General features: G+C 49.9%; 1 pseudogene across 1 annotated transcript; it reads left to right on the forward strand.

Annotated features, from left to right (window-relative positions):
• Positions 1 to 8700: 8700 nt before the first annotated feature.
• On the forward strand, positions 8701 to 10392 carry LOC101178886 (annotated as a pseudogene). The gene has a single exon (XR_004026767.1). The product of XR_004026767.1 is annotated as an uncharacterized LOC101178886 (transcript).
• Positions 10393 to 10707: the final 315 nt, after the last annotated feature.

Genomic DNA, 10707 nt, shown 5'->3' on the forward strand with positions numbered 1-10707 from the left:
ATATTCTTGGTTTCACTTTAGGCTCCCCAGCCAATCTTGTCGGGAGACAGGAGGGAAAGGCACACACCAGCCTGGACTGCCGCTGTCCCCTGCAGACAGTCTGAGCTGATTGTCATTAACCCTTTTAACCACACGTGGTAACTTAATGGCATCAGAGAGATTTCTACAGATACATGAAGCCACCCTCTTCAAATTTTATCTAATGTTGTTACTTAAGAAAATCGAATCAGGAATACGTTGATCAAACATTTTCTTTTTAGTGTAGACGATAGATGTCATTAAAGCAAAAATGGTTTTCAACACTAATATGAGTTAAAAACTCCTGCATTGAAATTAAGAGGCAAATGTATAAACACTCCAAGTATAACTCATGTATTTGAAAAAGTAAACAAAATTAATGCTTTTCTTTCTAAAAACTATTACAAAAATTGTCTTCAAAATAATAAAAATCACCAGGCATGGTGGCCCACACCTGTAATCCCAGTGCTTTGGGAGGCCAAGGCGGGAGGATCGCTTGAGCCCAGGAGTCCAAGGCTGCAGTGAGCTAGGACTGCATCACTGCACTCCAGCCTGGGTGACAGAGTGAGACCGTGTCTAGAAAGAAAAAAGTTAAAAAAAATGTAATTGTAGTTTGAAACCGGTAACAAGATTTCAGGCTCAAAACAGGCAAATTTTACTAAATGGTGAAAAGTAGACAATAACCATGAGACCTAAACTGGTCCAGAGTGTGGAAAGTGGGTCTAGCCCCAGTCTACCCCTTACTCACCATGCCGTTGTGAATGAATCCACTCCCCTCTCTTGACCCCGCTGTCCTCAACTGCATGAAGAAGAATCTGGGTGATCTGACCTGGCCCATTTCCCAGCTCTGTGTGCAGACCCCGGACTAGCCAGTCCCATCAGGACCTACCAGTATCTAAGAAACAGGGCTCCTCAGCCATAGGACCACAAGGTCAGTCTCATCAGGAGACAGACACTGTGGATCCGATGTGAGCCAGCTGCAGGGCAGACCAGCTCGCCTTCCTCCTGCTGTGCCCTCACCACGTCTCAGTAAGATGCACAGCAGCACAGCCTCAATCTCATTTCATAGATGAGTCCCACAGAGGTGAAGGGGCTTGCCTTGGCCACACCGTCAGGGCACGATGGTCCAGGCTCCCTCCACCCCCAGCCCTGCCCCCAGGTGTGTGCTGGTGCCTCAGTCTCAGCCTTGATTCCAAAGCTGCCACAGCAGGTGTTGAATAATGATGCATCGTGTTGTGCAAATGAATGGCTGGGCACCCCTGGCTCCACAATAGAAGAACCCTGGGACAGCTGACCCCTTCCTTGTTTAGGAGTGGAACTGTCTCTGATTCACTTTCCACATCAATCCTGCATGTAGTTGGTAAGAGAATCAAAAGGAAATGTACAGGAATAGCCTGAAATTAAAAACAAGGAAAGAGGGGTGACAGCACAACCCCTGCGGCTAGGAACCCTGGAGGGCCGGGCCAGGTGCAGGCCGGGGCACAACTCTTAGTCATAATAACACAGCCACCATTGCCCAGCCAGGCACAAACAAACCCCTTCTCAAGCTCATGCGCCTCCTGCCCACAGGAAGACACCAGCGGCGACTACAAGAACGCCCTGCTGAGCCTGGTGGGCAGCGACCCCTGAGGCACAGAAGAACAAGAGCAAAGACCATGAAGCCAGAGTCTCCAGGACTCCTCACTCAACCTCGGCCATGGACGCAGGTCGGGTGTTGAGGGGAGGTCCCAGCCTTTCAGTCTTCTATTTCCCTATTTCCAGTGCTTTCCAGCCGGGTTTCTGACCCAGAGGGTGGAACTGGCCTGGGCTCCTCTTCCCAACTTCCTCCAGGTCATCTCCGAGTGTGAGCACAATGCCAACCTTAGCGTTTCTCCAGCCAGACAGATGCCTCGGCATGAATGGCTTGGGGACTTGTGGGTCATTCCTTCCTCCCTGCAGGAGCTTCCCAAGCTGGTCACAGAGTCTCCTGGGCACAGGCTATACAGACTCCAGCCCCATTCCCATCTACTGAAACAGGGTCTCCACAAGAGGGGCCAGGGAATATGGGTTTTTAACAAGCGTCGTACTGATATGCTTCTCTATCAGGCAGCTGGAGAGCTGGCTGGGAGCCCTTTTGTTTTAGAACACACATCCTTCAGCAGCTGAGAAACGAACACATATCCATCCCAACCGAGATGCCATTAACATTCATCTAAAAATGTTAGGCTCTAAATGGACGAAAACTTCTCTCACCATCTTAATAACAAAATAAACTACAAATTCCTGACCCAAGGACACTGTGTTATAAGAGGTGTGGGCTCCCCTGGTGGCTCTCCAGGTCAGTTGCCCTGGCCTTGCACCCCTCTGCATGCAGCACAGAAGGCTGTGACCATGCCCTCAGCACCACTCTTGTCCCCACTGAACGGCAACTGAGACTGGGTACCTGGAGATTCTGAAGTGCCTTTGCTGTGGTTTTCAAAATTATAAAGATTTGTATTCAACTCAAAGTATCTTTGGATGTTTAGCAGGGACCAGTGTAGGACCAATTTAATTTGTCAGAAACAGAGCTTTGGGGAGCCACGAAGCCTGAGCACCTCGTGGGCATCTCCCAGTGGGAACACCGGGTGGGCTGCACCCACCGCTGCCCTGGGGACAATCCTTGCAAATGAGGGTAGATTCTATTCACCTGCTGATGTGTAGGCTACATCCTCATATCTCAGGGTTAGAGAGGGATTTAAAGTCAGCTGGTCCTGTTCCAACCTGTGGCCTGACTACCCCCTTGGCATCCACCCAGGGGTGGTCCTTGGTGTGCTTGGGGTGCACTTGGGTACTCAGGGGGTACTGGCGGTACTCAGGGTGCAGCTGAGTACTCCAGGTGCACTTGGCTGCCTCCAAAGATGGGACTCACTGCGTCCTTTGACAGCGCAATCTTTTTCCAATGGATGTGACCAGCAAAGTTCTTGCTTTACCTGAACCAAAATCAGCCGCATCAAGCCCACACCTCTGCCATCTAGGGCCACAACGCTTATTCCCTCCCAGTAACAACACTTTGGATATCTGAAGAAGGCCCACAAATTCTGCGATTTTGACTTCTGTCAAAGCCCAGTGTCCCCAGTCCCTTCAGTGGTCCCTCCTGGAGCCTGTTTGGGGCCATCACCCCTGAACATGCTCCAGTTTGCAAACTTCCCCTCAAGTGGCCCTGAGGGGTAAGCGTGTGCCCAGGAACCAGCCTGATCAGGGAGATGGGAATAGCATGGGCTATGAATTCACTTGGATGGGAGGCAGATTCTGGCTCTGCCCTGCGCCAGCTCCATGACTTTGACTGTGTTAGGCATTTCTTGGGTTGCCATAAAGCAATACCTGAGTCTGGGTAATTTATTTAAAAAGGGGGTTTAATTGGCTCACAGTCCTGCCATGCTTCCTATATAGTCCTGCAGGCTATATAGGAAGCATGGTGCCAGCATCTGCTCAGCTTCTGAGGAGGCCTCTGGAGGGACCTTACAGTCATGGCAGAAGGTGAAGGGGGAGCCAACATCACGTAGCGAGAGTGGGAGCAAGAGAGGTGGGGGGAGGTGCCACACACTTTTAAACAGCCAGATCCTGTCAGAGCTCAAGATGGTGAGGACAGCACCAGGCCATGAGGGATCCGCCCCCTGACCTAAACACCTCCTACCAGGCCCCACCTCCAACACTGGGGATCACATTTCAACATGAAATTTGGAGGGGACATCCAAACTATATCAGTGACTGTCACTTTCTCTCTCTCTGAGCCTCAGTTTCCTCACATTTCTATACAGGGTGGGCTCCCAGTTACAACTGCCGCCTTTCGAACCACCCCAGAGCCAGTGGCATAAAATCCTCATGTATAATATTCACAGATTCTGTGGGTCAGCAGTTCTGAAGGGCACAGCAAGGTGCTTGTCTCTGCCCCAACCAGTAAGGAGACTCAGTCTCAGTTGGGAAGACCTGAAGGTTGGGGTGACTCTAGGGCAAAGGGTTGCAATCATCTGGATGCCTCCTCACTCACATGTTGGGCCCCTGGTGAGATGGCTGGAAGGCCAGGCTCAACTGGGACTGTCCCCTGCACTCCTACACGTAGCTTCTCCAGCATGGTGGCCTCAGGGTAGCAAGTGGTAGGGCTCCACGGTCTCCCAGTGGACAAGAAGGACACCACATTGCCTTCTGTGAGTTAGTGTCAGGAGTCACATGGCATCACTTCCCCAGTGCCCTATCAGTTGAAGACATCACAAGCCACCCCAGCTTCAAGGAAAGGGGACACAGACCCAATCTGTCAATGAGAAGAGTGTCAACGAATCTGGGGACTGTTTTTAAATCCACCACAAGTTGCTCAGAATATTTAACAACTGGTGCAGCACAGCCCACTCACCTGAATGGCTGCTGTCTGCAGGGGTGGAGCAGAGCTTGAGTAGTGGCCCCTGCAAGGCCAGGCCTCAACCCTTAGTGCTGGATGGCAGGGTGTCTGTGGGGCCCCAGGGGAGGCTCCTGGGTGTTGGGGGTGCAGCAGCTATTCACCAACATGTCTTAGTCTTTTCAGACTGACATACAAAATACCATAAATAGGTAAATAGGTGGCTTAAATAACAGACACTTATTTTGCACAGTTCTGGAGGCTGGGAAGTCTAAGATCAATTCAGTTCCTGGGGAGGGCCTCTTCCTGGCTTGCAGACGGCTGCCTTTTTGACACGTCCTCCCATGACCTTTCCTCTGTGCTTACACCTGGTCATGGGGGGGAAGAGTTCTCTCTCTCTCTCTCCTGCTCTTTTCATAAGATCACTATATCATTATGAGGGCCCCACCCTCCTAACCTCATCTAACCCGAATTACCTTCCAAAGGCTCATCTCCAAACACCAGCAAACTGGGGGTGAGCGCTTCAACAACACACAATCAGACCATAACACAGCAAGGTGGGGGCCCTTCGGGAGTTTAACAACCTTTTAGTAGCTGTATCAGTGTGCGTCTCTTGGATCCCAGCCCTGGGTGAGAATTCTTTTTCCTTTGCTTTCTGTTCAAGTCCTGCTCTGTGTGCAGACTTGCTTTCAGTGCTGAGCCATTGCCTAGCTGCTTTCTGCCAAAGCCCTTTAGAAAGGACTTAGAGGGGCCAGGCGTGGTAGCTCAGTCTGTAATCCCAGCACTTTGGGAGAACGAGGCGGGCAGATCACAAGGGCAGGAGATCAAGACCATCCTGGCTAACACGGTAAAACCCTGTCTTTACTAAAAAATACAAAAAAATTAGCTGGGTGTGGTGGCAGGCCCCTGTAGTCCCAGCTTACTCGGGAGGCTGAGGCAGGGGAATGGCGTGAACCTGGGAGGCAGAGATTGCACTAAGCAGAGATCGTGCCACTGCACTCCAGCCTGGGTGACAGAGCGAGACTGTCAAAAAAAAAAAAAAAAAGAAAGAAGAAAGAAAGAGAGAAAGAAAGGAAGGAAGAAAGAAAGGAGAGAGAGAGAGAAGAGAAGGAAGGAAGGAAGGAAGGAAGGAAGGAAGGAAGGAAGGAAGGAAGGACGGACTTAGAGGATCTCTCTGCCCTGCAAGCCCCCGTGACCGCTGGTTCGGTGGGTTATTTTGCAGCCCACCCCGAAACAGGCCTCACGTGGCCAAACAGGAGCCTTGAGAAGAGCTGCAGCCAAGGAAATTTGGTCAAGTCCAAGTACATGCCCAGCAAGGGGATCCGCTTAAGCAGAGTCATGAAGTTGATCATCTCCCCTGATGGGGCAGAATGGACATCACCCCCACTGCCTCCCTGCCAGCAGAGAAATCTGGGACAGGCCTGGAAGCAAGAGGTCTCCTCAGATTAGAGGGGAAGCTCTCTCTGCCTGGGGTCAGAGTTGGAGCAGCATGGGTGTAGGGGGTCACGGCCCCATGTGCTGACTCCCACCAGGTGACCCCCATGGCACCTGGGGAAGGAAGCAAAGGGGACCTGGCCAGGACACCAGTAGCATCCACAGCACCTGCTAATCATTTTTGCTGGAGTAACATTTTGGGCACTTCTGGTAAAGCAGACACGCTCCACAGGTGCTTTTGCAATTGCTCTTTGGAATTTTTGAAAAACACACCTATGTTTTTAAAGATAATTTGGAGTCTGCCTAGTTTAATTTCAGCATAGGGGAAAAATAAGGGAGTAGTGACAAAGTTTCTTTGCTTGAGCAAACTTGAGTCAGGCTCCTGAACCTTCTGGGCTCATCTGTGTACTTTCTTGTAAAATCCAATTTGAGCAAGAACCCCACTAAGTCAATTCAGCAAGACTCCCCTTGTTCCTATCTGACCACTCCCAATATCTGATCAGGGTCCTCATCCTCCACCTTCCCAGGTGATGTCTGGTCACCCTGGCCTTTCTTCAGCAGGTCTCCTGTTGGGTCAGTTTAGCCAGCATCACCCTCACCCCTGGCATTTCCTCTTGGTAATTTTCCATCTTTCAACTCCTACCTGCTCCATGGCTCCAAGTCTCAACTTCTCATGCTGTCTTTAGAATGAGCCTGACTGTATATTGAGGTGTCTTTTCGCTTATTGCAATAGTCTTGAATAAAATCTGGTTTTACTACTTTATCATCTAGCTCTGGTTTTTCTTTGCCGTAGGTATTCCCTACTTGTAGCCTTGCCATAGCTCTATCATGGTTGCTTTTTAATTCCCTCCAAGAGATGATATCTACATATACGCGCTCTCTAGCCTCAGATCAATGTTTTGCATTTCCTAGGAGCTGAATTCCTTTTCTTCCATTGCAGCACTGGCTGGGAGAGAAGGCACAACATGGTCCAGCATACTGAGCCCCAAGTTTGTCCTGCAGCATGATTTGAGACACAGTGTTCGTGCCACACAGACTTCTGTGAGCCGTCCAATAGCCTTTCATACATTTGTTTTCTGCTTAAACTACAGAGTAGATGCTCTTGTTAGCACCTAAGAACACTCTCTATTACACAGAACTACACCCTAATGACATTTTATCTGTTTACGTGTCTTCTCAGAAAAGCTGTGAGCCCCTTGAAGGCAGGAACTTTGTTTCTAAACATTCAGGGCCTAGTAGACAGCAGGCTTTCAACGAATATTTTTGAATAACAACAAACAAGAGTATGGACTTTGGGAACAGGAGAGTCTACTAGCCAGCGAGCCCGAGCCAATCCTTGATGGCCTCCAATTCTGAGAAGACTCTCTGGGCCCCCTTAGGCTCCCTGTGGAAGAAAGCTTACCCAGCCAACCCTAATAAAAATACTTCTGAGACAGATCTAACAGGACAAAGTGGAGTCTCTCCACTCTTTCAGTAGCTCCTTCACCCCGGGTGCTGTTTGGCATTCTGACACTGCCATGGCATGGCCAGCAGGATGGTCCCTAAGGCTCCTGGGGCTGCTCTATAAGAGCTTCCCACCCCTGACCTGCAGTCCATGAGGCCAAGGCCACAACCGGGCACATGCCCACCCGTGTTGGTCTCATGCTTTCAGGGGGTAGAGCTAGTGTGTTGGACTTGGCATGTTTAGGGTCACCTCCCTGAGGGTTGACAACCTGGGCAAAATTAGCATTCCCTTGGCAAGGAATAAAGGGGGAATGGATTTGTGGTCAGCAACCCACATTGTTACCACTGCCAAGCATTCTGCCTGCAACAAGGTGGGGCTGGCCAGGGGAGGCTCCTCAGGGAAGGTGATAGCTGTGCAGAGTTTTGCAGGATGACTCAGTGCTTATCAGGTAGACAGATACGGAAAAACATTCCAGGGAGAGGGAGGAATGCTAACAACAGCAGGGGGTCTGGTCTGTACTAGACATGCCAAAGGAATGGTGTGTCCGTATCAACAGAGGAGGGAGAGACAGAAGAGAAAGAGCTTGTCAGGGCCTGAGTCAGAGCGGGCTCATGCTGTGGGGCTAAGAAGCTCAAAGGATTTCCAGAGACAGTGGGGAAGCTTTACAGGGACAGGCAGGGGAGGATCTTAGCCCGGCTTTCGTAAGCCTCTGGCTTGAGTATGGAGGGTGAGTCTGGGACAGGGTGCCCAGCGCCGAAGTGTTGCAACACTATAGGGACACATACAGACCAATTCCCTCCCACCTAACAGCCCTGCGCTTTGGGGTCCTGGGTTAATTTCCTGGGAGAAGGCTGGCCTTGGCTACCTCTGTCCTTGACCAAGGACGTCTTTTTAAATATTTGTGATGTGTCCTAGGCCACTGCATTTCTGTCCCTGTAGTGAAGAGCAGATACTGATTCCCCAAGCTCCCACTCTGAGACCACAAATATCTGCAATACCTCAGTAAGCCCTAGGCCTGAGTGTGAGGTTGCAGGCACTTCCATGGCCCCATGCAGGTGTCCAAGTTCTCTCGTGGTATTTGGCCAAGGTGGGCCCTGTGTGATGCCCTAGCGCGGTGACTACCTGTGTTCCTGGCCCATGGGCATCTTCCACGGAATTCTGGGCTTGGCCTGGGGATTCATGCGGGCGCATCTCTGTGATCTGCTCTGGAGCAGGATGTACATCAGGTCTCTCAGACCCGAGTCCCTGGTGCCTGGCGCTCAGCCTTGACTGAAGTGCTCGGCCCACCCTGCTGGGCCAGCCAGCTCCTGCTCAGGGCCACAGTCCTGTAACCACGGCTTCCTCCCCAGGACTCAGGAATTCTCTCACTCCGGAATGCCTTGCTGCTGGGGTGACCAGGTCTTCACTTGTGAAACAGCAGTCAGCCACCTCAGCCCTGCGCCTGGCCTGGTGGAACATGGGTCACCGCCCCAACCTGGGGGCAGCCGCCCCATCCCAACGCAGTTGCTGCCGCTCTCCATGCCTCCCTGTACCCAGCTAACCGGGGGACTTGGTCCCTGGGAAAACCTGGGTACCCAGGCCGCCTTTCGTTTCAGCCCCTACTCCTCTTCCCGGGCTGCCTTTGCTCCCCGGACGGCCCCTTTGCCCGGGCTGTGTTCACATCGGCTGGGAAGGGTCCCCTGCAGACAGATCTTGGACCAGGTCGCGTCCCCCCTCGTGACCAGCAAACTCCTAAAAGCTGCCCCTGCCCCGGAGCCCCTGTAGCCTCCAACCGGCCGTCAGGGCGCAGCGCCGCCTCAGTGCCTCTTAGTGGCGCCAGGCGTGCCTGGAAACCCGCTCCCGCAGCGCCCTCTCGTAGCCGCCTCCGCCAGCAGAAAGACGATCTCCGGACAGAGAAGGGGACGCGCGCGCGGGGGCGGGCGCGCGGGACCTTGCAGGAGAACCTGACTCCGCAGCAGCAGCAGTGGAAGCCGGAGTGATGCGTTCTGTTGAACACCAGTTTTCTGGAGCGCTGTGTGTTCTCACAACTCAGCAGTCTGTTTCTCCAATCAGGTTTCAAAGCCACTTCACTGCACTGGCCCCTGTGGGTCACTGCTGCACCGCCCTGGCCCATGTGGGTCCCTGAGGAGCGACCTGCCGGGGCCACGTGGCTGGACGAAAAAGACACACCTTGAACTTAAGCCGTGAGAAAAAAAAAACTTCATCAGTAAGAAACAAGTCAATAGACAAGTCAAAGACTAGGAGAAAATATGCATAAAACATAACAAAGTGACTTGATTCCTGATTCTGGAGTATTTAAGAATTCCTATAACTCAACAAAAAGTTCAATTTTTTAAAATGAGCAAAAGGCTTGGGTAAATTATTCACAAAGGAACGTAGACAAATGCCAGTACACACATGAGAAGCGCATGCACATCCACAAACTTCAAACAAGCCCACCTCACATATTTCTAGCGAGTAAGGAAAAGAATGCAAACACTTTTGAAAATGGTTTGGTTGTTTCTTGTAAATTTAAGCAAATACCCTGTTATATTATACAGCGAGTCCATCCTTAGGTTTTTATCCAAGGATAAAGAGGTGAAAACTCATATCTAACAAATAGACTTATAAAAAGATCAAAATAGAAGCTTTATTCATAAAAGACAAAAACTAGAAATAACCCAAATATTCATTCACAGGAGAATGAATAAACAGACTAGGTTGAATGCATACAATGGAATGTTAGCAGACAATAAAAAGAAAATGAACTATTGATACCCCCTACTACACAGCAGAAGCTCTGAACCATGTTCCTGAATGAAAGAAGTCAGGTATGAAAGAATAAACATTGTATGATTCCATTTATATGAAAATGAATCTGTGATTTAAAAATCAGACTAGTATTAGGTTGGTGCAAAAGTAATTGCGGTTTTTGCCTTTTTTTTTTTTTAATAGTTGCTTTGGGTTTTATGGATGGAGTGGCATGGCAGAGGTTAGCTGAAGGGGGCATGAAATAACTTTTTGGGGGTGCTAGAATGTTCTAAATCTTACAGTGGGGGAGGGACAGGAGTGCAGGCATTTGACAAAACACATTGAATTGTGAAATTTAAGATTTTTGAATTTCGTTGTATGTAAATTACCTGCCAATAGAAACATGATGAATAGAGCAGTTATGAGCATTTGTGTGTAGGTTTTTGTGCAAACTTAAATTATAATTTCTCTGATAAAAGCCCAGGAATGTGATTGTTGAGTAATATAGTAAGTGCATGTTTTTTGAGAAACTGTCAATCTATTTTTGGGAGTGGCTGTGTGTATCATGTTATATTCCCACAAGCAAGGGATGAGAAATTTGGTTTCTCTGCATCCTTGCTAGCATTTGGTTTTATCATTACGTTTTTATTTCAACTGCTCAAATAAGTGTGGGGTGATTTCTCATTATCTCAATTTACCTTTCCCCAAAGCCGAATGATATTAAATATATTCC

This window comes from Nomascus leucogenys, chromosome 18 (assembly GCF_006542625.1).
Source record: "Nomascus leucogenys isolate Asia chromosome 18, Asia_NLE_v1, whole genome shotgun sequence".
NCBI classification, from domain to species: Eukaryota; Metazoa; Chordata; class Mammalia; order Primates; family Hylobatidae; genus Nomascus; species Nomascus leucogenys.